This window comes from Pelecanus crispus, chromosome 5 (assembly GCF_030463565.1).
Source record: "Pelecanus crispus isolate bPelCri1 chromosome 5, bPelCri1.pri, whole genome shotgun sequence".
NCBI lineage: Eukaryota > Metazoa > Chordata > Aves > Pelecaniformes > Pelecanidae > Pelecanus > Pelecanus crispus.
Genome location: NC_134647.1, coordinates 16950231 through 16974957, shown reverse-complemented (window position 1 = coordinate 16974957; position 24727 = coordinate 16950231).

Sequence of the window (24727 nt, the reverse complement as noted above, 5' to 3'; positions counted from 1 at the left end):
ATTAGGCTAGAGCGTCCACAGGCAATTCTGTTTTCTCGTGTCTAAAACTAATGCTGTTGTGAGACACCCATGGCCACATCCTCCATCACCGCTGGATTTTGAAGGCAGGCTATGAGCGATTTTTCCCCTTTACATGTTGAGGTCCATCTTTCTGGGGAATTTTAGAGAGGGTCTCAAGTCATTTTGATTTAGGTAACAGTTTTAAGGTTGTTATTTCAGTATAACCTGTTACTGGAAGGATAGACTTCAAAGCCAAACCAAACCCCTGGGGAAGAAATAACCTTTGCACCCCCAAACCACAGGAACTCAAGAGTGGCCACGGGCTTTCATGCCACACCGGGAAGCTTGCTCAGTTTCCTGCTGGCAGAAATGTTGCTTCTGTCAACAGCTTTCAGCAACAGAGCTGAAAGGCATGTCCACTCCCCATGCATCACTACTCGCATGCCTAAGTACTTCGCTCTTCCCCAGGAAGCACATTTCTTCTGCCTCTCAAGAAAAAGCCACACTTTATCCACAGAGTGTTGTTGACCTTTTGACAAGTAGCAAAGAGATGAGTCTTGGATGATGGACTTGCTGTGCTACATCAGGGACAAAGCAAATAAACAGTACCTGGCCTGGGGGAGATGCTGCACATAGCATCCAAAGCTCATGCATGCAATAGTTATCCCCAGTTACCTGGAGTAATTTGCAGCCTGCTGCTGCCCAGGTTGCAAAAGAGTGGATAGTTCTTTATTCCTTTGATTTTTAGAGAGCTTTGGCTCGAATTCCTTGCTGTGAGCACAGCATTGTAAGTATCTTGGTGAAAGCTGGACTTACAAACTACTCCTTCCTCAGTGTGAGACACTTCATTAACTGCAGGGGAAAGACAGGAGTGGTACAGTATAGATGAAGGGCAGGTCTGCATTTCAGTGATGGGATTGCAATTAGCAGCTTCAGCTGTCTGTAGGAAGAAAGCTTGGCAAGTCAGGATGTTTTCAGGGCTTGGTATTAGGAAGAAAAAAGCAAAAGAGAGAGAGAAAAAAAAGGAAGAAAAGGAGAAGTCCAGGTCACAAATATAATAGAAGAGAACATGAAGTCAGAATTTCCTGTCTTGTTGTTATACAAGTCTTTTCTGTGTCTGACAGATAGCTGCTTCACAGCAGAAGTGACCCATATTACTTCTTTATTGTTTAAACAAAGAAAGTCACCAATTAAAATTACTTGGGTTTATTTCAGCACTTTGTGCTCTGGGAGCCTCATCGATTGGAAGGAAAGGCATAGGGTTGTCTGCTCCGCTGTGAAGCAATACAGTCCTTTCAAGTACATCCTACTCTCCCGGCTTTTGTCAGAAAATGTATCAAATCACAGATATCAGACATATAGCAGACTCAAGAGATCATCTAATCCATCCCTCCACCCCGGAGGCTGTTCCAGGGAGATGTTTTTCTATGCGGTTCATAAAACCCTTCTGCAAGATTCATCATACTTTCCTGAGCTACCTAGTTCCTAATTCTCCTGATATATAATTTAAATATCCTTTCCTGCAGTTTAAGAGTTTACACCCACTCTTTTTGCCCTGGCCACAACGGACACAAGGAGATGTCATATCATGGAATTGGGCAGATGTCGGGTGAACAGCACCCTGTTCAAAGCAGAGCTAACTCCAAAGTCAAAGCAAGGGGCTTTCTCTCCCTCGGAGACAACTGTTAACTTATTTGAATACCATTAACAGATCTTCTTCCCTCTCCTCTAAGCAGTTTGCCATCAATTCTTTGAATCTTCTTTCATAGATCACATTTGCTAGACTTTGTTTATTAGTCATTCCTGTGTTATTAGTCATAGCTGTATATCTGATGGATGCTTTCATACATACATGTGTGCACCCATACACAGACACATGCATAAAACAGCTACTTTTGACGACTAGAGCAACAGGAGCAGAAGCCTTTCCTTGGCAAAATGATTGGGTAAAGTGAACTTAATTCTGCATGCTGGGAGTAAGAGACTGAGTTGTGCAATGTGAAGTGCAATAAAACATTAAATGGCAGTATGCTATCCAGCCACTAGAAGCATTTACATCTTGTAGTATGATGGATGTAACATGGTTATTGGTATGGCAACAAAGCATGTGCTTGGCTTTAACCATTTTAGCAGTCCCTGCTGAAGGTAAGGTCTCTCAAATCTCCTTTCAGAGTGTCTGGCTGGCATTGCTGTAGCTTTGACCATAAGCATGATTTTAACCTGCTATTCTAGCCAGCTCTTCAGCATCCCTATGCTCACTGATAATGTGATTTTGAAGAAATAGACTGTGAACAGGAGCTGGTGCTGTTTGCAGGATCACTGACAGGGTTGCACTTTGGAGCCTGGCTGTGAGCAACAGGGATCACTTCTGTTTGTTGTCTGGCATGGCTGTGCAGGTATCTTGATGGACAGGAGAATTGGTCCATAGTAATCTGGGTGAACATAGCTCTGAAAGCTCATAGAGCAAAGAAGCGAGGAAGCCAAACTGTAGGGCTATTTTATTTATCTGGGAGCCACCTTGTGTGTAAGAACTTCCTTGTGCTAACTTGTCCCAGGAGCCATGCTACAATGCAACTACTTCTAAGAGATCATTTTAATATTTGCATATTTGTAGTGTGGAGGAAATCCAGATGTAGATAGGACTCCATTGTGTCAAGTGTTGTAGAAACACAGAACAGGGAATTTAGTGATCACAAACTAAGCCTAAATAAAGGATAATAGAATGATACAGGGGGACTTAGTACAACGAGGATATAAATCTTGCAAAGCAATGAAAACTACTTAATATTTGCATAGTTTTGGGGAGCTGCTATGGCACACAAATGTTGTGAGAAGGACTCAAGGAAGGAAGATGAGGTAGCTTTCATAAATTAAGCCAGTTCTGGTAGCTGCTTTGTAAGGAACATATTTGTCACAGTTAAAGCTTGGATTTTGTAAAAGGTCAGACACAACTGATTGTACAGTTGCTATGCCAATAATATGTGGGTTGGTGTTGTCATGCTTTTAATGGCTAGGTATTTTTACTTTTGTCTTACTTGTTATGTTGTTATTAGAAAGTGTTGATCAGGACAGTGATATTCTACCTGTAGCTAGTCCTGGGTCTCTGGGTACTTCTAGGACATCACTGAAAAGGGAACTAAAAAAAGAGAGTTTATTAACAGTTGGCTTGAATCACTGCAGGGGGTTTCACATGCTGCCACTAGAATACTCTTAGACCCCTGCAAACTGAAAGAGGTTGAAAAATCATTAATGTAGAATGAATAAGCAGGAAATTGTTGAACTTCTTGTTTTCGTTTTCCCCAGCAGATGTTCAGTTGTTGAGGTATCAGAGCTACCGGATGCTGGAAGAGGCATTTATGAATGACCTGCTATTCAGTATCATTGCCTCTGGGGGTGCCACCAAGCTGGGCTGGAGGCGGCAGCAGCTGGTATGTCTCAGTGGCATACTCAGAGTAATGGCTGTCATTTGCTGGATGGGTGGAAGTCACGGTGGTCTTCTGCTCAGTCACCACCTGGTCCCTGTCACATGCCACAGAGACTGATATAAATCAAACCCTCTCTGCAGTGGGGGCCTTGAGAAAACAAATTGATGTTTTAAAGCACAAGAAAGGAACTGTCAGAGTTGCAGCCCTAACAGTCTGCCAGTGAGCTGGGGGTTTGCCATGCTGCTTGGGCTGAATGCTGAAGGAAGTTGTCAACAAGTAGGAACATCTCTGGGGGCATCACTGGAAGATTAAAGTGCAAATCAAAGGTCAAGGCAAGACAGAGGACACATCTTCCCTTATTGTATATGGTGGTGGTGAGCTCTGGGCTGAAATAACAGCTAGGGAAAGGGATGGATTCTGCCTCTGAAGATATGCAGGCCAAATGTCACCTAAGAAAGTAGCTTGTAGGGAACAACCATTACAGACTTCCAGGAGATAGGACACCTTTGAGCTCAGAGACCCCTATCATTTCTTCACTATGAGGGTGGTGAGGCACTGGAACAGGTTGCCCAGAGAAGTTGTGGATGCCCCATCCCTGGAAGTGTTCAAGGCCAAGTTGGATGGGGCTTTGAGCAACCTGGTCTGGTGGAAGGTGTCCTGCCCATGGCAGGGGGTTGGAACTAGATGATCTTTAAGGTCCCTTCCAACCCAAACCGTTCTGATTCTGTGTGTCTCATTTCGAATTGGTAAACTTTGACAAGCAGGTGGATCAAGCGATATCTTCACCCTTTTTGCTAATGGCCTAGATTTGCTTCTTTTCTTGTTTACTAAAACTAGCCTCAAAATGTGTCTGCATTGTTAAGGTTAGTCTCTTTGAGCTGGTCTCAATGGTGGGAGAGAAGAGAACCAACAGAGTACTTGGTGTTTACACCCCTTAGTGAAGTCAGGGCAGATGCGGGTTCTTGTGCCCAGTATTAAGCAGGACATCCAGAAGCTTTTTCTTCAAATTAAAAATAAAACTACTAAGGAAGCATACTGTATGGAGTGCATTTTCCAGGACTTGCATTTTCCTGTGTGATGTCTGCTACCTGAAAACAAGATTCAGAGATCCCATCCCTGGAAGGAGATTAGCCAGAGTAGTCAGTGACTCTGTTATGGATTTTTCTACAAACACTAATGAAAGGGACAGGTACAGATGATTCAATAGCAACCAGATCTACATTCATTTTTACACCCTCTACAAAGAAAAACCAAAATAAAGCAGGAAAAATAAGTAATTTCTATCTTGATCAGTCTGGATTATTATTAAAGTCCCCCAGTGTAAATCACTCATGGAGCATTAATTTTTATACCAGTCAAGGAAAATTAAGTGGCCTAATCACATTACATGTTCACCATTGCAGGAACTGCAGAGCTTTTCCTGTATTTGGTTGGAGGCTATTCCATTTGGCTGGACCCTTTTGATATTGCTTTGCCTGTGTGTGCAATTAAAAGATTTTTTTTTTATTAACCAGTTTTTACATTACACTCAGCGGCCCCGTCACACAACTAAATGACCCGTTTAACAAGCATGATAAAATCCTCATTAGGGCCTATTATAGGATTTAGTGGAATCTTCCTGCTTCACTACAGCACAAGCCTAATCTAATTAACTCCACCACTTAATTCTCTCCCTCCCTCTTCTTGCTGTTTATTGGGCTTTTTGTGGAAAACGGATCCAAGGAACACAATTAATGTAATTTATCCTGGAAAATCCCCAAACATTAGCAAGCTACAAATGTAATTGGAAAAGGCCTTACAGAGTTCAAGCATAGTAGGGAATTACTCCAGAACTACAGCACTGCATATTATCATGTTACTTCTTATTATACTTTCCCAAAATGAGCAAGGAGATAATTCTAACCAAGTGCATTTAAAGCCATAATTAAGGGTCATCTTTGTGTTTGAACAGCTTTTGTATCTAATCGAGGAAAAATGTGTGCCTTCAAGAATGATGTGTTTTGCTAGAACGTGCAATATGGAAAGGAACTGAATGTTCTGTTCTTGAACTCATTGGTATAAATGTAGAGCAGCTTCCAGTTATGAAGTCTTGTGCAGTACTTTGTAGCCAGACTTACCAGTCACCAGAAAATAGAATTCAGTCACAAGAGGTAGCTAGTCTTTGTATTTTTTCACGGCAGCAAGGTGTAGAACATTTATGAAACACAAGATGTGCTGCAATCAGGTCTGTTGGCCACTGAACATGGAGGGACACTTAGGAAGACATCACCATGCTATCCTGTTCTTTTCACAGGCTGAAACCTTTAATTCGCAGTGCTGTTTGTCTTTTTCCTAAAGGTAGTGAACTCCTGCCAGATCCCAAGGCATCCCAGCCTAGTTACACTGCTCCTGAGATGGCTGGTCCCAGAGGCGCCCAGAGGCTGGTCCCAGAGGTGCCCAGAGGAGTTAGGGGCTGACCATGGTATTCAGAACTGAAGATCTAGCCAGTTGTTGGGACTCCCAGTTAGATACCCATAAGGTGAGGCTGCTGTCTGGATGCAAAAATTCTGACACTTCTGTGTTACCATTACCTAGTAGTTAAGATAGGCGTAGAAGGTGACTAAGTTTCTCTAAGAAATAAAAGTAACCTCCACCCAGTATGGAAACATGGTACAAGATGCATGTGGGAGTGCTCAAGAGGTGGGTGGTGGTGCAGAGAGGTACAGGTCTTGTCTAGCTCTTCATTTTAGCCGATGTGTGTGTGTGCTTTCGTATGCGTGTAAGAATGAGAAAGAAGCCCAATTAACTCTTCAGAGATGGCCAAAAGGAAGCAAAAGAAGATGAGATGTAGGTCCAGAATGCAGTGAGAGGAAAGCAGAGGATGAGTGAATATTTTTGGTTCAAAAATGTCCAACAGGAGCATAGAGACAAGCACAAAGGGTTGCCCAAATCATCCCTTACTCAGAGGAAGTTGATTTTATGCATATTTGCAAATAACCATGTGTGGACCTCAACTTCTTCCTCCTGGAAGAAATTAGCTTTGGCTAAACTGGGCAGCAGCCAAGTGTGACAAACAAATAATTGAAGCATAGGATGAAGCAAAGTTCAGTCCACATCTCTCATCTTTCTCTGAACTGACAGAGGAGGATTTTTTTAACCTTTTATAGATTTGGCCTCTTTTGAAGTTGTCAAATCAGGGCAAGCTGCCTTTTGGGCCATGTACTTTCATGCCACACTGAGTGCAAGATGGAATTACTTCATTTGCATTATGCAGGGGGTTGGACAAAATGACATGACATTCCCTTGGGGTCTCCAGTATTTGATGCTATTAATCGTTCTTATTAACCTGGGCCTGGGTTTTTGGAAGCTTGACTCCCAGGGAACTTCAAACCCGATTTCCTTGAATGTGTCAAGCTTTTGAAAAAATTGACATAGTCTGCTGCTGCTGTTCCTTCTGGAAACCTCAGCTTTGGTTCATCTTCTCTAGCACATCTTCCTCTAAGGGCAAGAAATCAGAAGGATGCAACATGGGAGCAATCAGACAGACACTGAAACTCTGGCTGACAGGACCAGAAGCCAAGGCTGAGCTATACGACAGCCTCCTTACGCAGGAGCAAGGGAGTTATTGTTTCTGAGCCTAATTCTTTCATGAATCAATGCATTTGGAATAATAATAATTATCCATGTAGGGAAGGAAACCCTTAAGTAGTTTGCAATGATCTGAGAGGCATGGTGTGTCCACAAACAGCTGCACTGGCATGGGTGGTTGAACTCAACATAAAAACGTCTCAGGCATTTCTTTGATTCGTCAGGGGACCTGGTATCTAAAAAATGCAATTAGCAGCAGGAAAGATGCACTGCATATTGCCTGGCTTTATGAAGTCTTTGCTGAGATAGAAAAGGGTTACTCCTGTCAATTCTCACAAACCATCTCAGCACAGTGACTGAGGTTTGGCAGTCTGGTAGAGAAGAGGTTGGTATACTGGGGCATCTTTGCTTTGCCTCTGTTGTGCTCTGTCCTCTCCACTGATCTTCCTCCTGAGCAAGGAGCACTGAGTTTGCCCTGGCTTGCTATTGTGTAGGTGTGCATCAGAGTCAGAGCAGGCAGTTTGGGGCCAAAGAAAGACATAGCTTATGTGCTCTAGTGTTGGCAATAGCCCTGCTCTCAGCAGTAGGTAGGACTACGTGACCTCCAGAGGTCCCATTCTACTGTCTGTATTGTTTTGCTTAGTAGGCTCCATAGCAATAAAATTTATGTGTCAATTTGTTGTCATTGGAATGGGTTTAAATAATTTTAAAGAAAAAATGCTTTGACATTTAAAACAGCCAATGCATTCCGTAAGAGCAGGGTTTTTTTGGCTTCCAACTTTGTTTTGTTTTTCAGGTTCAGTAAAATAATGGTATGATATATTGTTACGAGGTCACTGGAAACACAGTTGTGGTAAGCCAATAGAATATGATATCCTGAGTGTTTTTGTGGGGTCATACTTGCCATATTTACCTAATTAATGATTATGTAAATTAGACTCTTAGAAGATAAAAATAATAGCTGCCTTGAGTGGTTTCCTAAGGTGATGTTGGAGGAGCTGCTGTTCATCTTATTTCCACTGTACTGGGGCTGTAACTATAAGAAAGCTCATCTGTCATTAGTGTTAACGTTGATTTCAGCAATAAAGGAAGTTGGCTCATATGTTGTTTGTTTTTTATCTCCCATGTAAACACAACTCCCTATGATAACTTAGTGTGAGACTATTAAATAAACAGCTTAATAAAGAAAAATAATTGGAAGATTCCCTCAACAATGAAATGGATCTGCATTCACAATCACCATGGGATGGGGCATCATGAAGGAAAAACACCCCAAAAGACGTGTAAGAACTAAACTTATGGCAGCTTCATGGTTACAATATGGTGCTGTTTGCTACCAGGAAGCAGGTGTGCTCACAATGTGACAATACCCTGGCTGATGCCAGGCCAAAAATGTCCCAGTAATTCTTGATGGAGTATCATCTTTGGAGTGAGAGTGGAGGATGTCCTGGCTTATTATGGGTATGACTGTAGAGGAAAGTCCCAAACAACACTATCTCCACAGCTGGGCTCAGCAGGAGTGGGCTTTGCTGTGCAGTTTGCTCTCTCTCTGAAGTGCATTGCCTGCTTGATAATTATAACTCAGGTTTCGAGTTGGAAGGCCGTGTCTCCAAGGCAGTGTGATCCTAGTGCTTGGGCAGGGGAACTTCTTGGCAAGGAATGAAACTGCCATGCCAAAACAGTAAGGAAAACATGGAAGCTATGAGTAAAATAGGGTTCTTATCCACCATTCACTGAGAAAAACCTTCTGGTCACCCCATGCGAACCCCCATGCTGCAAATATTGTGATAGGCACCGGGTACGTTATTGTCAATAATTGCAATGGACAGATGACTTCAGAATGGTGTGGTCTCTGGGCTTTCTGGGATTTCACCTGGACTCAGATTTAGACTGTTCCAGAGCAACGGGTACAGGAAGCCGCTGAAACAACTACAGAAAACGAATGAGGCAGTGAGCTCACTGACATCTCCCATCAATGATAATATCCCTTCAGGTGAGAACAGCTGCAAAGCCCTGGAGAGAGCTGATGCTTGCTCCCTGGGCAGAATTTCATGCTTTACTCCAAACTTTCCTCTTTGCACTGGGAACACAGAGGCATTTGGGTTTCAAATATGAGCCGAGTGTAAGGAATTACTGCAAACCAGCTTGGCATTCTCTGGTAGATGCACCAGCGTGATGCGATCAGCCTCTGCTGGGAGCATCACACCAGACAGCTGTGCTGGAATGAATGCTCCGGCTTCCAGGCGGGGCTGGCCTGTGGTTTGAAAATCTAGATGAGTCAGCCTGGAGAGGTTTGCCATTAACACAGGCATGGGGAAATGATGCCCACACAGGGAGTAACATTGCCTTAAGCTTGGAAGACTGAACAGACGGAAACACTTGGAGCTAATGTTGTCAGAGCATGTGTGCTCTAAGGGGGTCGTTTCCAGATTTCTTTTTGCCTTTTAGTCTTGCAGTCTGGCTGTTTCTTAATTCAGAAGGTCAAAAAACCCCCACAGTGACTGTCTGTTCTGACTTTTTGTGTTTGGTGGACCAGACCGCTTCCCTGTATTGACTCTTGTTTCATCAACAGCTTGACTGGGAAAACTGTCCAGTCTTGATTCTAGGTTTCCCAGTGATAGAAAATCATCACAAGCGCAGGCAGTCATAGCTCTTAATTACCAGAACTTCTATGTGTTTCCTTCTTGTTATCTCACTGCAGTGACTATTTTGGGGATTGCTTTTGTACCAACCTACTGGTTTGAAGAGCACGTTAGCCCAGTATTGCTCCCCAGATAAGCACTGAAAGGCAGAGAGCAGCTTTTGCCTCGACTGACTCAGCTCTGAAGACTGACAGCTTGTTTTTCAGGTGGGAAGTCTGAAGGAGGGCGATTTAGCTGCATGGATGAAATCAAAGGAAGAGCAGGAAACAAATCCGTTGAGAGTCATGTCCGCCCTTAAAAGGCAGGAGCCAGTGGTCAGGTCTTAATTTTTACAAATGTGCTGACAGCCATCTGATGAAAATGGGTTGTGATTTGTCATTGTAACTGGAGGCTAAAAGAGCATGGTCTTGTTCATGCACACTAATTGCTGCCATGACAACTCATCTTGGTCTGTAGTTTTCTGTGGGGGTACCTGGGGCTCGGCAGGCTTTGTAGACCACACTGTTTTGGAGGCCTCTGTGAGTATATTTGAGGGAAGGCAGCTGTCTACAGAGGCACTCAAAGTAAACCATTTCCCTGTGAAGAAAATGAGGACTGGTCTCCTCTGATCATGTTTGCTAAGAGTGCAGCAATTTCTTGGCTCTGCAGACTGAGCGTGGCAAGAAATTCCTACACTGTGGAATCTCTTTGTTCTTTTTCTATTTCTTTTTGTGAAAAGAAAACAAGTAATAATGAATTCCATTTTAACTCGTCACCCCAACCTTGGGCTGACTAATATTGTTGATTTAAGCCCTGAGAGTGTTTCTGTTTTCGTGATGGCTTTTTGGGTTGCTGTTTGCCAGCATTATACTGGGGAATGACTCATATTCTCAGCACTGTGAAGGATAGGAAGGAGGGAGTGCACAAGGTTTTGTTCCCACGGGCGGACTGTGGAACGCGCAAGTAATTTGAAGATCTGTCTCCCAGAGCAAGAGTGGGCTCGGGCACTAGGAAAAAATGGCCAGTCAACTTTTCTGCTAAAAAATTAGCTTTTAAAAAATAAATGTATCAGTTTTCTGGGGAAAAAATAGTTTTTGATAAAAATGTGAATATTGTGAAGAATGATTTCTTTTCTAAGTTAGTAATACCTCTGTGGCACCTCCAGGCAGCTGTACTTCATATTCTGTTTTCTTCTAGGAGAAAAGTTCAACTACTCCTCCCATGATGCATGCTAGTGGAACAGTAAGAGTTCCAGAAAACTTGCAAAGAAAGGCTCAACTTGCCTTTTTGATGAGATTATTCTCTATAACTCTGTTTCCCTATGCATTAAAATAGGTGCAGCCACTATGCCTCTGCAGTACTCCATAAGACATGGTTAGCTAAAGCTTGCAGTCCGTTTTGGAGCTGAAAAATGCTGTTTCCTTGTCAGCAGTAAGAGCGGTCTGTGAAGTACTTCAGGCTCCAGTTCCTTTATCATAACAATCGGTACCTGATTTTATTTTTCTTTGACTGCTGCCTTTGTAATAGCCCAAATATCCTATTAGCTGCCTAAAGCACACCTCTGTTGGAAAGCATGACTAGCTCAAGTGGAGGCACCTCTAGTGGTTTTAAGCAAGCTTCCTCGAGTACCAATAATGCTGTGGCAGCAAGAACTTTCTCCAGCCATTTGCTGCTTCTCAGCATAGGAGACAAGTGCTGGAAGGTCACTCCTTGCATGTCTTGTCCCTTGCTGGCTCCTTGTTGGCCTGGCGCAGGGCATGTGGCTGCCTGGTGGGGAGGCTGTTCTGGATGATCCATCCACTTGGTAGAGTGTTACCTGAGAGACCTCCTCTCTGAGGCACCCCACAATTGTGGCTACTGCATCTCTTCCACACATCAGGATGTGATTTTCCTGCCCCTCTCACCTTGCTTCCCTACCTGACAACTGCTTCACTTTGGTCATGCTCAGGGTCAGCCTTTCCTAGGATTCAGCCTGGGCTGCAAAAAGCCAGTCAGATGACACAGACACTCAGACTGATCAGGAAAATGCCACTCACCTCTCCCTCTACAGCACTGCAATATAGATGTATCCTTAGTGAACTTGCAAATCAAAATTAATTTCTTTCTCCTGTTCAAGTAATAAGGACATTTTGTTGTTAACTGGCAGGTGCCACTTTGAATTTCAGTGGTGAAGCTCAAAATGATTTGTATATAGGTCAAGCATGGATTATTCCACTTACAAACGTGATTTAGAAGAATCTCTTCTCAGAAAGTTTTCTGCATTTGTAGGTATATGTAGGCTTTGCCAAGAGCTAAAAGGAACCAAAATGCTGCCAGAAGCAGTGCAAGTGAAGTCTCTAGTCCCTGTTTCATAACTGCAAACAGTTTTTAGATTAAAAAGAAGGAAGAGTCTTAAATTCCTCCCTACTGCTCGTATTCTTCTGCAATCATTTTAAAACTTCTTCAGTATAGTGGACCTCTGTGAATTTTAACTCCCTCTGAAAGAAATGAGCAGCAGTTTTTTAATCTATCCATGCATGAGGGAAACATGGAAGACAGCCACCATTTTAGCTGGAGCGTCTTTTATTGAGTGCGATTACGGACACAGCTCCTGGAATGAGAAGATGATGGCAGAAGTGGAAATTGTGATTTCACTTCACATAAAGAATGAATTTGTTCATAAAAAAAAGAGTTTTCAGAATCGCCCAAGAGATTTAGGAGTTTGAGTATCACTGATCTCCTGTTGGATGCAGGTGCTGGGGTTGCACAGGCATTTTTGAAAGTCTGAGCGGAGGTGGTGAATAACAACATGAAAAGATGTGAGGGGCTTTGTGTGCATGGAATCTTGTCTTTTTTTTTTTTTTTTTTTTTAGCTTTATGAGTTGGTCTAATAATCTGTTACATTGAGCTGGTCTTCCTGAAAACTGTTCCTTGCTGAGGTACAACATCATGTTACTAAAACTTGCAACTATTTCCAATATACTCTATGTGCTAGTTTCCTGTCCTGGAACATTGTACCACTCTCTAACTGGAAGCACAGATGAGTATTGGGATGGGTAATGTGGGAAGGTTGTAGGTTCCTGGACCTGAAAATGTTTAAAGTTGAGTGAGATAAACCTCTTACAGGAGATAAACTATGTTTATTCTGTCCACTTAGTTAAGAGGATGGAGTAAATCCTATTGATCTTCTTTCAGCCATGAATTTCGAGGATCCTACCAGAATTTCTAGGTTCCTACCTGAATGCCCTTCAGTTGTGTTTTAAGTCCTGTAACATCTGCCTTGAGAGGTTTGCTTTTTCCTTCTCCATCTTGCAATGGGAAAGGGTAGCATGAGAAGAGGCATGCTTCTCATCAGTTTTGCCTTGTTTTTATTGCTTCTGTCACCCCGTGTCTCTTTTGGGGAAAGCAGGCTGAAAACATATACATGGCACTCTCCAAAAAACTTTGAAATTTTTCTTGGTCTTGTGGGAGTCTGATCCAGCACATATAGGCTGAGATAATTCTATTTTCTTATTTTTTATTTCTAGCACAGAAGAGATTTACAGTAGAGGCACTACCGTGGCAGGGGAAAGCCTGAGCTCTCTCTTCCCAGCTGAGTGTCTGTTCTTGTGACAGGATACTGTTCAAGGCTTTTTGTGCTTAATATCTTCAGGAGCAACTGAAATAATGACAATGAAACTCTGTGGGATGTGTGAAATGTGGGATTTGTAAAGCTAAGCTGTGTGGGAGGAATCCCACTTTAAAACAGTAGGTTTGATTTTCTGAGTGTGTGAGGTATCAGGATCCCAGGCATCGTCAAATATGTACAGTTGGAGATATTGGGATCCAGCTGTCATTTCACTCATATTACTACTAAGCAACTTTCCAATAAGCTGTTCTCTAGCGAACTTGGAAGTATGGAGACAAAATTGAATGAGCAAACATTGCAAGAAAAATATTAACTCTATATGTATGAAGTTTTTTACCCTTACCTGTGTTTGTTTTTTGCTCTTGGCAAAAGTGCTTTTTAATTCTTAAATTTATAGCTAATAGTGTCAGAGATTTATTAGACTAGAGCGGATCACTCTTGTCATTCACTCAGACTTCCCATACACTAGAAGCAAAGCATTGCAGCCAGTTTGCCTGTTTTGAATTCCAGATGTGAAATGTGTTAAGAAACACAACAGATTTGAAAAACCCTTCTGCCCATGGCAGAGCTGTAATTTCAATCCCAATTTATCAACTGGCAATAAACAAAAATGCCTGTCTTTAATTTGAGGAACTCAGTTTCATATCAGATTAGTCAGAAGCTTTGGGTTTTACTTGTTAAGGCAGTGAAGGGAAGCTAACCCCAAAGAAGCGGATGTGAACATTTGTAAAACCAGATCATGTGAACATGTGGTTGTGCAAATTGCAGGAGGCCTCTGATGAAACTTCATTAAGTAAGAAAGGTGTTTTGTGTCTGTGAGTGGGGAAAGAAACTTGAAACTCAGGAGTTTTGATTCAGCCAAAATGCATTAGGCTTCAATCCAATGTCTTCTTCCAGTATTTGATGGCATTGAACAGAACAGAGGAAGGGGTATAATTAAAAAGGAATCAGGACAATGAAAATGAAGGAAAAGATCCCTCTGTGTTCACAGAGGCAGTGGCAAAGGCAGGTGATTAGGTTCTTTTTGAGGGTAGTTTTGGATTGGCAAAGGGAGATTAGCTCTTGTGAAAGCCTTGCTCTAATTTCTAATTTTTAGCTCTTTTTCTCATTTCTTGCAATCTTTTTTTGCTGTTGCTATAAAAAAGGCTTCAATTAGAAGACAGAAAAACAAGTGGGAAAAGATAGAGAAGTCAGAAGGCCATGTTTAAGTTTCCACTGTTACCAAAAAAGTAATAATAAAACCCCCACTATCTGTAATTGGCATAATTACCTGCTCCCCAACTGTGATGTAGATTTGCAAAGGAACAGTTTCTTCAGAGCTTGCAGGTGAATATCTGATGGAGAAAGGCCCAGATTCTACAATAAGAAACATTTGTTGAAACATCTGTTATTCCACATCATCCATGAAAACAACTTGATGCACTTTACAAAAGAAATCACTTTCATTACTTTCATTTTGCAGATGGACAAAAGTGTGAAATGAACTGACCAGGGTCATTCAGGAAGAAGTGAACCCAAATTTCATGGGCCCTATGAAAATAGAGAAACCAACAGAAAGTTCCACTGCACTTGGTAAGAGGCATTTATTCTCACTGGATCCCACTGTAGCGTTGATTCAGTGAGTAAAGATGGGGGATCTTGCCCTTAAAAAAGATGCTGACTTGGCAGTCTGATGAGACAGGCTGAAACACGATGGTGGTAGCCCAGAACTGGGTTGAGGGAGGCATCTGAGTTGCAACGTGTCATGTCCAATCCCATTTTTATTTTACATATTATACATTGGTTGAGTTAATCTTACAAAGCTTAGAAATATTCTTACAATAAAGCTTAGGAAATCAGAGTTTTTTCCAGTGGGCTAATTAATAGGTGGATTTTTAAGATCACTAGACCACTCTTTCCAGCATCCCATTCAACTCAGGCTGCAGAATTTTACCTGTTTTCTCCTCAGACATGCTGAAATAGATCAAAACTCTTTGATTTCTAGTCAGAAACCTACAGGACTATAACAAGCAAGAGAATTTCCCATTTAAACATTATCTGAAATACAACATTTTGCTGTGAGATGTGGAAAACTGCCGAAGTGCTAGACAGGAAAAAACAGAAACCCTGGAGAATAAAAACTTATGAGAGAATCTTAACACTGGGTAGGAAGACTTTCCCACCAACAAAGAGATGTGGAAGTACCCCCATGCAGTTTTTTATTGACTTGTATCAAAAGGAAATGACATATCTGGAATTAGCTGTACATGGCAATATCCAGACATGCAGATGAAGGAATTATGTGGAAATCAAAGAAGATATGAGGTTACCCAGAAGATACCTTCAGAAGAAGCAATAGCAGAGAGAATAGATGGACTAGACAGGAATAGCAGCAAATAGCGCACAGGAGTGAAGCTGCCTAGTTTCTGCCTGGAAACATATTGGGGAAAGAAAGAAATTCAATGAATCAAGTGCCTGTAGTCTTCACTAAAGGACATGAAGAGATGGAGGAACCATGACTTACTTTGATTTTTTAGTGCTTTAACAGTCATAAACACAACTTAAAATGTTAGCTTTGCATCTGTTTGGAACTTGCCTGCCTTCAGGTTTCTGGTACTGGTCCGTTATCTCTCTGTCTGATGTTACTGGTATATGGTCGTCATGACACTGCCCATACTTTGCATGACGGAGTGTCACTGTGCAGCATTTCCGGTATAAACCCATTGGATTATGGGCAGGCACACCTGAGTGTTTCTCAACTATGTAATAAAATATTGGTAAAATGACCTTACTCTGAAGAGAGTCAATGGACAGGATGATGACAGGGAGAGTCAAAGAGCAATGGTTATTGTTTGTCCACCTTTTGTTGTTCTGAGACAGTTACATGCTTTTTTTTTTTTTTTTTTTTCCCCCAAGAGGAGTCTCATTTTTTACTTAATGAAATACAAGGTGATTTGAGCATTACAGTAATGGATAGATATGGCTGTTTGTTTGGAGTGGGGTGTGTATGGGAAGGAGAGTGACTGGGAATGTACCGTATGTTAAAGCTTGGGATTTAAATCACCTGGATGGAGCTGGCCTAGATGTAAGATAACACTGCCCTAAGTAGAGACTTCAGTTTGCATCAGAAGAAAATAATGCTTGCTTGACACCACCTGTAAATCAATGCAGAGCTGGCTGTGGTATTTAAATATACACAGATGTAATACTTATTAGCAGTAATTACTTACCTTTGTTGATACAGTTATTTTAACTAATTACCTGTGACAAGGTAATTAATTGCCTACTGAACTCCTGGAATATGTATGGAGACACCTTATGCAAAACTTTGGCTGGATGGATATTTACTTCACTGTTGTTCTATGAGCTGCTTCAAGCGTTTACACCTTATCACTGGGTTATGTTTCTGATACTGTCATTACTGCTTGTCAGCTGCGTTTCACAAGAATATCTAGCATTGCAATGAGTCTCCAGTAAAGTACCTGGCTTCAGTAAGGTCTTCCCATTTAAAGCAGAAGAACTGTCCCTGAAACTGCTCACTACTCACTGCAGAGAGACTCTTTTGAGAATAACTTCCATGCTTTTTGCACTGCACAGCCTAAGTGGAGGAAAAAATCCTGGTGTGGAAATAGAGCGGGTCTCTTGGGGTTTTGTTGGTGGACTGCCTCAGCCTTTCTCTGTTGCATGAAGAAGCAGTTGAGTCTTATTTTGTGAGGTGAGTGGAGGGGATACAGAGTGAAATAGTCCAGACAGTTTTAAGTATTTTGATTTTAGACATAAATTGTTCTCTATTACCTAGTGTGTTTTGCACATAGAATATGTTTCCCCAGATGGCCCAGAACTTGAAAGGATAATCTTGAGTTTTACTTTCTCAAGCTGATGTAAGAATCCCACCCATCCTCCTCCATTCCCGGCTTGAGCTGACCAAACTGAGCCATGAGTCAGTGTCAGACAAACCATGAACAAATGATTGCTCATGCATCTTCTGTCGCAGCCTGTAAAAACTCAAGGCCAAGAGAAAGAGAGGGACAGAAATATACTGAAGGGAGAATTCACTCCAGTGGCAACCAGTGACATTGAGCCTTTATGTGACGCTGTGCCAGAGTCAGAACAATGGAAAGAAATCTGTGAGTTACACAGGACTCACAAACACAATTTGGGGAAAAGGTATCCCAATGTAGGGAGAATCATTGCCTTTCAGATAGGGTAGGCTGTTTCAGGAGAGCAAAACTTCATAGGGTGCATCATAACCATTAGTTGATATGGGAAGGAGCACAGCAACCACTGCTGAGAGTAAAGGCAAACCAAGCCTTAAAAACTAAACTGGCAGGAGGAGTTGTGGAAGCTGCAAGGAGGTCTCCAAGCTTGCAAGGCAGAGCAGTGGGGTGGCAAAGCTTGGGGAGCACTGCGGACGGGTGATGTCGAGACAGGTAAGCTGAGCTATAGGAAAGGGAAAGAGGGGACAAACTTGCTTTATTACTAAATGCAAGCAAGCAAATTTAGAGGATGCTTCACAGAGCACATAGACAGTTATGGGATATACTTTTGGGCTGTCTACCAAAGGGGAAAGTGGAATGATTCACACAGTTGAGCAGAGTTGCCTTCAACTCCCTTGACATGAAAAGTTTCAGGCATGGGGCTGAGAACTCAGGAAACTAGTTAAAAAGTCCTGAAGTTTGAAGGTCTGACATCATGCCAGTATTTCTGAGCTTGCTTTCACCAAGCAGCCCCTGCTGAGGAAATTCTAGCCTGGATCTTCAAAATGCAACAGTCATATAATTCCTGCTGCCCCTGATGGAGATATTCTGCTGCCTATTCTGAAGGCAGCTGCTCTCTCTGTCCTGTGGTTTCCAGTGGCATTTAGATAAGTTGTTTGGTACCAGGCTCTGCAACAGCACAGAAGTTATAGAGGGAGCCTACAGCAATTGCACTTGGGTACCTTCACGCACTAATCTGTGTACCTTCATTACATGTCCAAAATGAGGTGAAACTGAGTCTGGGCCTTTGTATACTACCTGGGGAACAATTATTCCTTCTTTGGAAAAAGTTTTCCCTTTTAGATACGTGACTATCTCCAAGCTGTTCCCTGTCTGTGCATTATCTCTTAACACTTCTGAAGTGTTTGCCAAGGAGTGGCTTGCCTTGAGACATTTTTACCTGCTTGTTTGTTCTTTCTGGACAGCTCCTATTAAATTAAACCATATATTCATTCATACAGACACCATCCCAGTAACCAGGTCAATACACACTAGTCATAAATTATTACAGAACAGGTCCAAATCCATCACTGAGGCATCCATTGATTATCCATACAGCTACTGTCTGTAAGCGAACACTTTGTATGCAAGGTCACTGTAGAATTCAGCTATTTTTAAAAGGCCGTTAACAGCAATGCGGAAGCAGGTTTTGATTGAACTGGAAGTGTAATTTTCAATTAAGAGCCTTCACTCAGTCTTCCTTCCATTAGGGCCTAATTAGATTTCAGGAAGACACGAAGTTTCAGAGGCTTCAGCCCTACAGCCTCTCCATTAGCTGACACCATATGCTTCACGGTTTCCATTGTGAAGTCCCGATTAATTTGCTAATGTTAATTTTAACTCTAGCTGAGATGCTTCACCAGGGGCCTGATTAATGGACTAGCTGTAACCAGCCCATCCTGCTTCTTTCTGCCATCAGTTATACAGTAATAAGGTTAGTGAACATCAGACTGAGAAGTTTTTTTCTCTACTACTCTGGGAAATGCATATATTTCATTTGGACTGTGGAAGCAAAGGAATGGTCCCTCCAGTTTGTCACCTGGATTAATTTGCTAGGTTATAGAACCTCTCTCCTGACCTACTCCTTCCTGCATCACTTCCTCTCTCTGTGATAGTGTACATACAAACCATGGATCTGTAAAGTCACCTTGGACAGTAATTTTTTCATAATTTTTCCTTCCTTCTGTTCCACCCTTTTCCAAATGCTTTGTTTGATCCAAAGAGCGAAGGCTTGGTACAGCACATCTAGTGTGAAGCAACTAACTTTACTTCATCTGTTCTTATATTCTTTCAGTTGAAATAAAAGCTTCTGGGAGTGTGGTTACTAATATAAATTGAACAAGTTCTTGTGAGTACTCTCAACAAATGCTGTTATTTTAGCTAAAAGTTGATTGTGGTAAGAAATGAACATCAGTGGTCCAAGAAGCATTAGGTGGAGACCCATCTCATGTTGGTGATAAGAAACGCAAGAGACTCATGCTCTTTGGAAGGGTTTTTGCAACACAGACAAAATACTGCAGGAGTGGAGATCAGTTTTGAGTGAGGACCAACTTTTGCTGGGTGCACACCAGATGTCACAAATTAGATCTTTAGGTGATAGGGTTTTTCACAGCTGTCAAGCTGTAGGATTTACACCACTGTTAAGCAACTCTATTCAATAGGCATTCAGATATGCTAAGATATGGATAAAGGGTGTGACATAGGCTGACAGGTGATGGGATTCCCACCAAACAGGTAATGAGATCATCTTGGGCAGATTTTGTCAGCAGTTCTGTTCTGTACTTCGGCTGTAGAGTGTGTGTAATGTTTTTCTTGCAACTCTGCTTGCTGTTTGGATTTCAGCCCAAAGTGCACTAGCTCTTCAGCATAAATCTGAATGATCTGCAGTAAATAAAGAATCAAGTTAGGTCACTTCTGGCTTGGAAATAATAAAATCCACTACGGAAGAATAATCTACTACAGTGATTTTCAGTCTGTGAGGTTCTTGTCTATGGCCTAAAGAGAGGAGGGCTGCAGCAGGGCTCTAGCTGGGAGGGACTGTTGCACATCCCTAGCTAGTGCTGCTGTGAAAGACTGTAAGAGCATCTAGGCTGTGTATCAAGTCCATCTTTATGACATTCAAATCCTGAACTGCTTCCTCGGACACACTTGGTGGATAAACACAGACCTTCTGTTTTTAGGGGATTCCTCCCAGTCCCCTTCTTATTTCTCTGTGTGGTTTTGTCTGCCAGGCTTTCCTTTAAAACAAGCCACAGCAATAATATCTTATTGACTTGGTTTTATAGGAAAAGAAAGAGTTGTAATAACTTTTTATTGACATTGCTTTTCCAGAGAGACGTAGAAATAAATCACCAGCCTGCAGGAGTCAGAATGCTCTCGTGCTTTCTGGGACTGCAGTCCCTGGGTTTCCCAGCAGGAGCTACCCAACATTTCTGGCTATCTGCTGTCAAAAAACTCCTTCATCAAATGTAGTTGAAATAAGCCAAAAAGATGGAAAGTTGCTGGGGTTGTGACTGACAATAGGACAGACCAATAGTGCTTGAGAGCTGAGGCTCTCTCTATTGCAACCAAGAAGCTAAGAAAGGGTTAGGTCAGCACACTGCTGCAATGAGGTATCCCACAGAGAACTTAAATCCAATGTGAAATTTCATCAAAGTTTTTTTGCAGTTGATCTTAGGTCTTTGCAATGTGAATCCTGGAGGGAATAAAGGAGTTGAGGGAGGGAAGAGCAGTTTATATCTTTTGGGTATAAATCAGATAAAGAGAATGATTAACAAGTGTAGGTTTTTGCTGCAGTACTTTAAGAACTCTGTCAATATCCTCCCTCCCTCTTCCCTTCCCCAGCCTAGATGCAAAGGCCTAAAATTAGATAGGTGATTAAGGAGAGCTGCAGGGTGATCTAAATACATCAATCTTGCTTGTAATAAGGAACATGGCTACATTTCTGCAATGATGATGAACCGTGGGGCCAGGGGTGGCTGGATACTGAATGCTCTCTGTATTGAACTTCACATGCAGCCATTACTTCTCAGCATCTCTGAATGGCTGAATCTGATTACAGGAGCTCTCTGGGAAAGGAGGGTGCTGGAGATTCAACTGGGAAAGTTTTTTTTGCCAGGGTGAAAGAAGCTGAGTAGCTTTTTAGACTCTTTAACTTGTTTGCCAGAAAAATGGGCTGCCTCATGCAGCACCTCCCACCAAGAAATGTGTAGCAAAACTACACTGAAGAGTCCACCTTGCCCTGACAAGCCTTTACTTACAGTCTTTTACACTTAAAGGCACATCTCACTGTTCTTTTTAAAGACTAATGGCCCATTCCATGTGCCAAATGAAGAGCTTTTATTAGCCAAGGAGTAAAGATGTGTCCTGCATCGGAGAAGCAGAAATCCACCAGAGGGAGAAAAAGCCCAAACCTTCCATAATAGCAAGAGGAAATAAACTTCTAAACAATTTGAGGTTTTGTTTTGGTGTTTGTTTTGTCTTCTTTTTTTTTTTTTTTAAATTGAACAATATTATTGCATACCCCAAACAAACTAAGCCTCTTTTCTTAATCTCTAATTTCTCTTGTGAGCAGAAACCCCTGCTGGCCACGGCTCTTTTTATGCCTCTGACACAGTTCAGTCACATCTAGCAAATCATTTTAGGAATGGCCCAAAGACTCTCCTGGGATTTAAGTCCCTAAAGGATGATTGAAGGGACAGGTAAGTGCCGAAACATAGAGTTGCAATCCTTAGAAGTATCCACTTCAGCTGCTGCCTTAACCTTACAGACTCACTTAGTAGTTCCTGAGTAGTTCCTGAGAGGTTTCATGCCCCAAGCTGTCTTGGACTGTGCAACCTGTTCTCACCTAGGCCGGAAAACTAACCTTAATCTGCCCACAATCCTGGGGGTGTCAGGAAGCTGTTCCGAAACATGTAGCTGACATTAAGTCCCGTGATCACCCAAATAATGCTCAAGGAAGGGGCTGTAGGGTTCTGCCACCTGTGGGCTCAGCCCAGACTTACTCTGCTCCCAGAATTAGATCCAAAGTGTTTATCTTGTCTATTATATCTTTTGTTTTGCTGTTTGTGGGGAGGAACACTTCCAGCAGCCAACAGCAAAAACAGGGCTAGAGAAGCATCTCACAGCCTTTTCTGAGGGCTGAGGATCCTGTGAGACTGAAAAATCTTCTAAGAATTGTAAAGTTTGTCCATGTAGGCTTGTTGCTGTCATTTGGTTGCTCAGTTTTTCCACTGTGCTTGGGACCTGCAAGGGAGAAAGGCAAGAAAGAGCTGCTCCTGGACATGAGTCTGACATATCCAAACATCATATCTTGCTAGTAGACCACACAGAAGAAGACAGAAAAGAACATCTAGGCTAAGAAAGATTCCCTTTCCCTATTCCGTCTCTTGGAGGATACTTATAGTCATTTCAAATTCAAGGTTTAAAGCCATTTAAATGTCCGCTTTCTATTAGAGAAACGGCACTTACTTTCTGATGACCAGAGAGCAGACTCTCTGGTTTAATCAGTGTTTCAGGGAGGAAATGGGGAGAAGTTCTGTGAATGTAAAGGGCTCTTTACAGAGTAACATGGAAAAAAAAAAGATACAAAAGAAATAGTGCTTCAGTTTAGTAGCTGGTGGGTTGTGTCCTTTTCACTCTTCTGTTACCAAAGGAAAGAGAAGAAAAAAAAAAAAAGAGGAAAAGAAAAGCTAACAAAGAAGAAAGTGCACAGGTCTCAGCTCAGACTTAAAGCTTGAGGAAGGATTTTAGTATTCTGCACAATTGCTTCCTTCTTATTTTTTCTTGCTGCAGTTGCTTCTCCACTTGCTAATTCATCTTAATTATAGAATATTTGGACAGCTCAGAGCAAAGTTCTTTGTTGGCAGTGCTTGAACAAGAGAAGGGATCCAGGCTTATGAATAGGCATTGTGCTGAGAAAGTCTAATTGGCTTGCTATGACCGACAATCATACAGATCACACAAGTGAGGCTGGTGGTGTGCCTGGGTTTTGCACAGGTTTCCTTGGTCTTTCTGTTCTCTCGCTGGCTCTCCTATCCTCCTACCCTCTCTGTCTCCCTGCATCTTGCCTTTCCCACAGGGTGAAGTAACACACTGGGGTAAAAAGGAGCTTCAAGTATGTCGAGGGTATCAATGGGATGTTTAGAAACCTACAGAGGGTGTCTTATTTCTGAACAAAACCATATGCATCTCTGCTTGATCTCAGAAGCAGGATATTAACAGTAATAGTAATAATATTAATATTAACAGTATTAGTGGCTTGATTGCTATAGAAATATAGTCTCAAGTAAGGTGAATTTAATGACTGGATAACTAACTGATTTTCACCATGGAGCCACACAAAATACTGGAGGGCCAAACAGGGAGTCAGGCTCAGATCACCACAGGTACAGAACCAAGAAGCAGTACAAGCCAATGCCAAGGGATCGTGAGGGCTTCTCTGCACCTCAGTGGATTTTGTGCCCCATTGCTGGTGAAGATGCTCTCTGCACAGTGCGGAGATGCCCTCTGCTCTGGGCTTACCCATTTTCCTTGGAGTCACGCGGTTACCCTACAGAGGAGTGTGAAATACTCTATTTTAAGGAGGTTATTATCTCCCAGGACAACGAAAGTGAAATTGCCACTCTCCTTGGAAATAAGCAGTGGTGCTTGAATACCAGGCTATTCTAATGCATCTCTTTCCTGCTGGGAGTGACCTTCCAGAAACTTCTTTTCTCTGCAAGACATCTCACCCCCAAAGCCAACCCATTTTCTGCTGCCTATCTGTGCAGACCAAGAAGGAGGTTTTATTTAGGTATCTCTCTGTTTGCACTTAAAGCCAATTACTTTTTTGTGCAGAGAGCACAGGGTGGTCTATTTCAGCATAAGAGGATGTATCTGGATGGTTTTGAATGGTAGAAAACAAATGACACAGTTTATTAAAAAGGAGAAGATTTCAGGGATAAGTGGTCTAAAACAGAGCCTGCTGCTTTACGGGGTAATGTGGAAAAGTTTGTATCATAGTTTGTATACCACTCTCCACCTCTTCCCCAGGATGTCTTTTGCTTGTATATGGTGAAAAAGTTGTATGTTTTTTTGCTCATGACAAACCTCAGAGTCAGCCATGAAGCAGAGTTCACTCTTTGCAGTGTCCAAGTCTGTTGCTTCCCATTTCTACAATGAGTTATGCAGCTGGAAGTCAATTAATTTGGAAAATTGCAATGTGTGGTATATTGCGTCATTGTCACTATTTTGGTCACACCCAATTTAAAGCCCAAGTCTGTCAATTGTCATAAACCCTTCCAGTTGGAGCTAGCTGCCTCTGCTGGGGAGTGACTGAAGGCAAGGTTCATTTGCCCATTCCAGCCTACTTTGTACTGGCAAAAGTGCTAAATTATTCTCCAGAGTACTCAGCAGTTCTCTGCAAGGTTAAACACAAAGGCCACAAAGGCAGTGTCACAGCTGCTAGTACAAAGATCACAATTTGGGTACAGCACCAAGAATTAGGAATTACTTCCTCAGCATTCATAGCCATGCTCAGAGCAGGCAGAGTAAGACTTAGTAACTCATGTGGGACTCACCAGGACCGGCTTTTCCTGCTGTTTGGTCCCACACAGCCATCCCCTCCTAGTCATCAGGACATACCCTTGGTAAAAAGTGAACCAGAATAGAAAGTAGCCTGCTTACTGCTCTGCTACTTAGATAAGATGCTAATATTAATGCCTTTATCACTGCAATTGCAATTTTATTTTAACATACACAAAATCAGTGGCACGCAAAGGTCCAAATCTC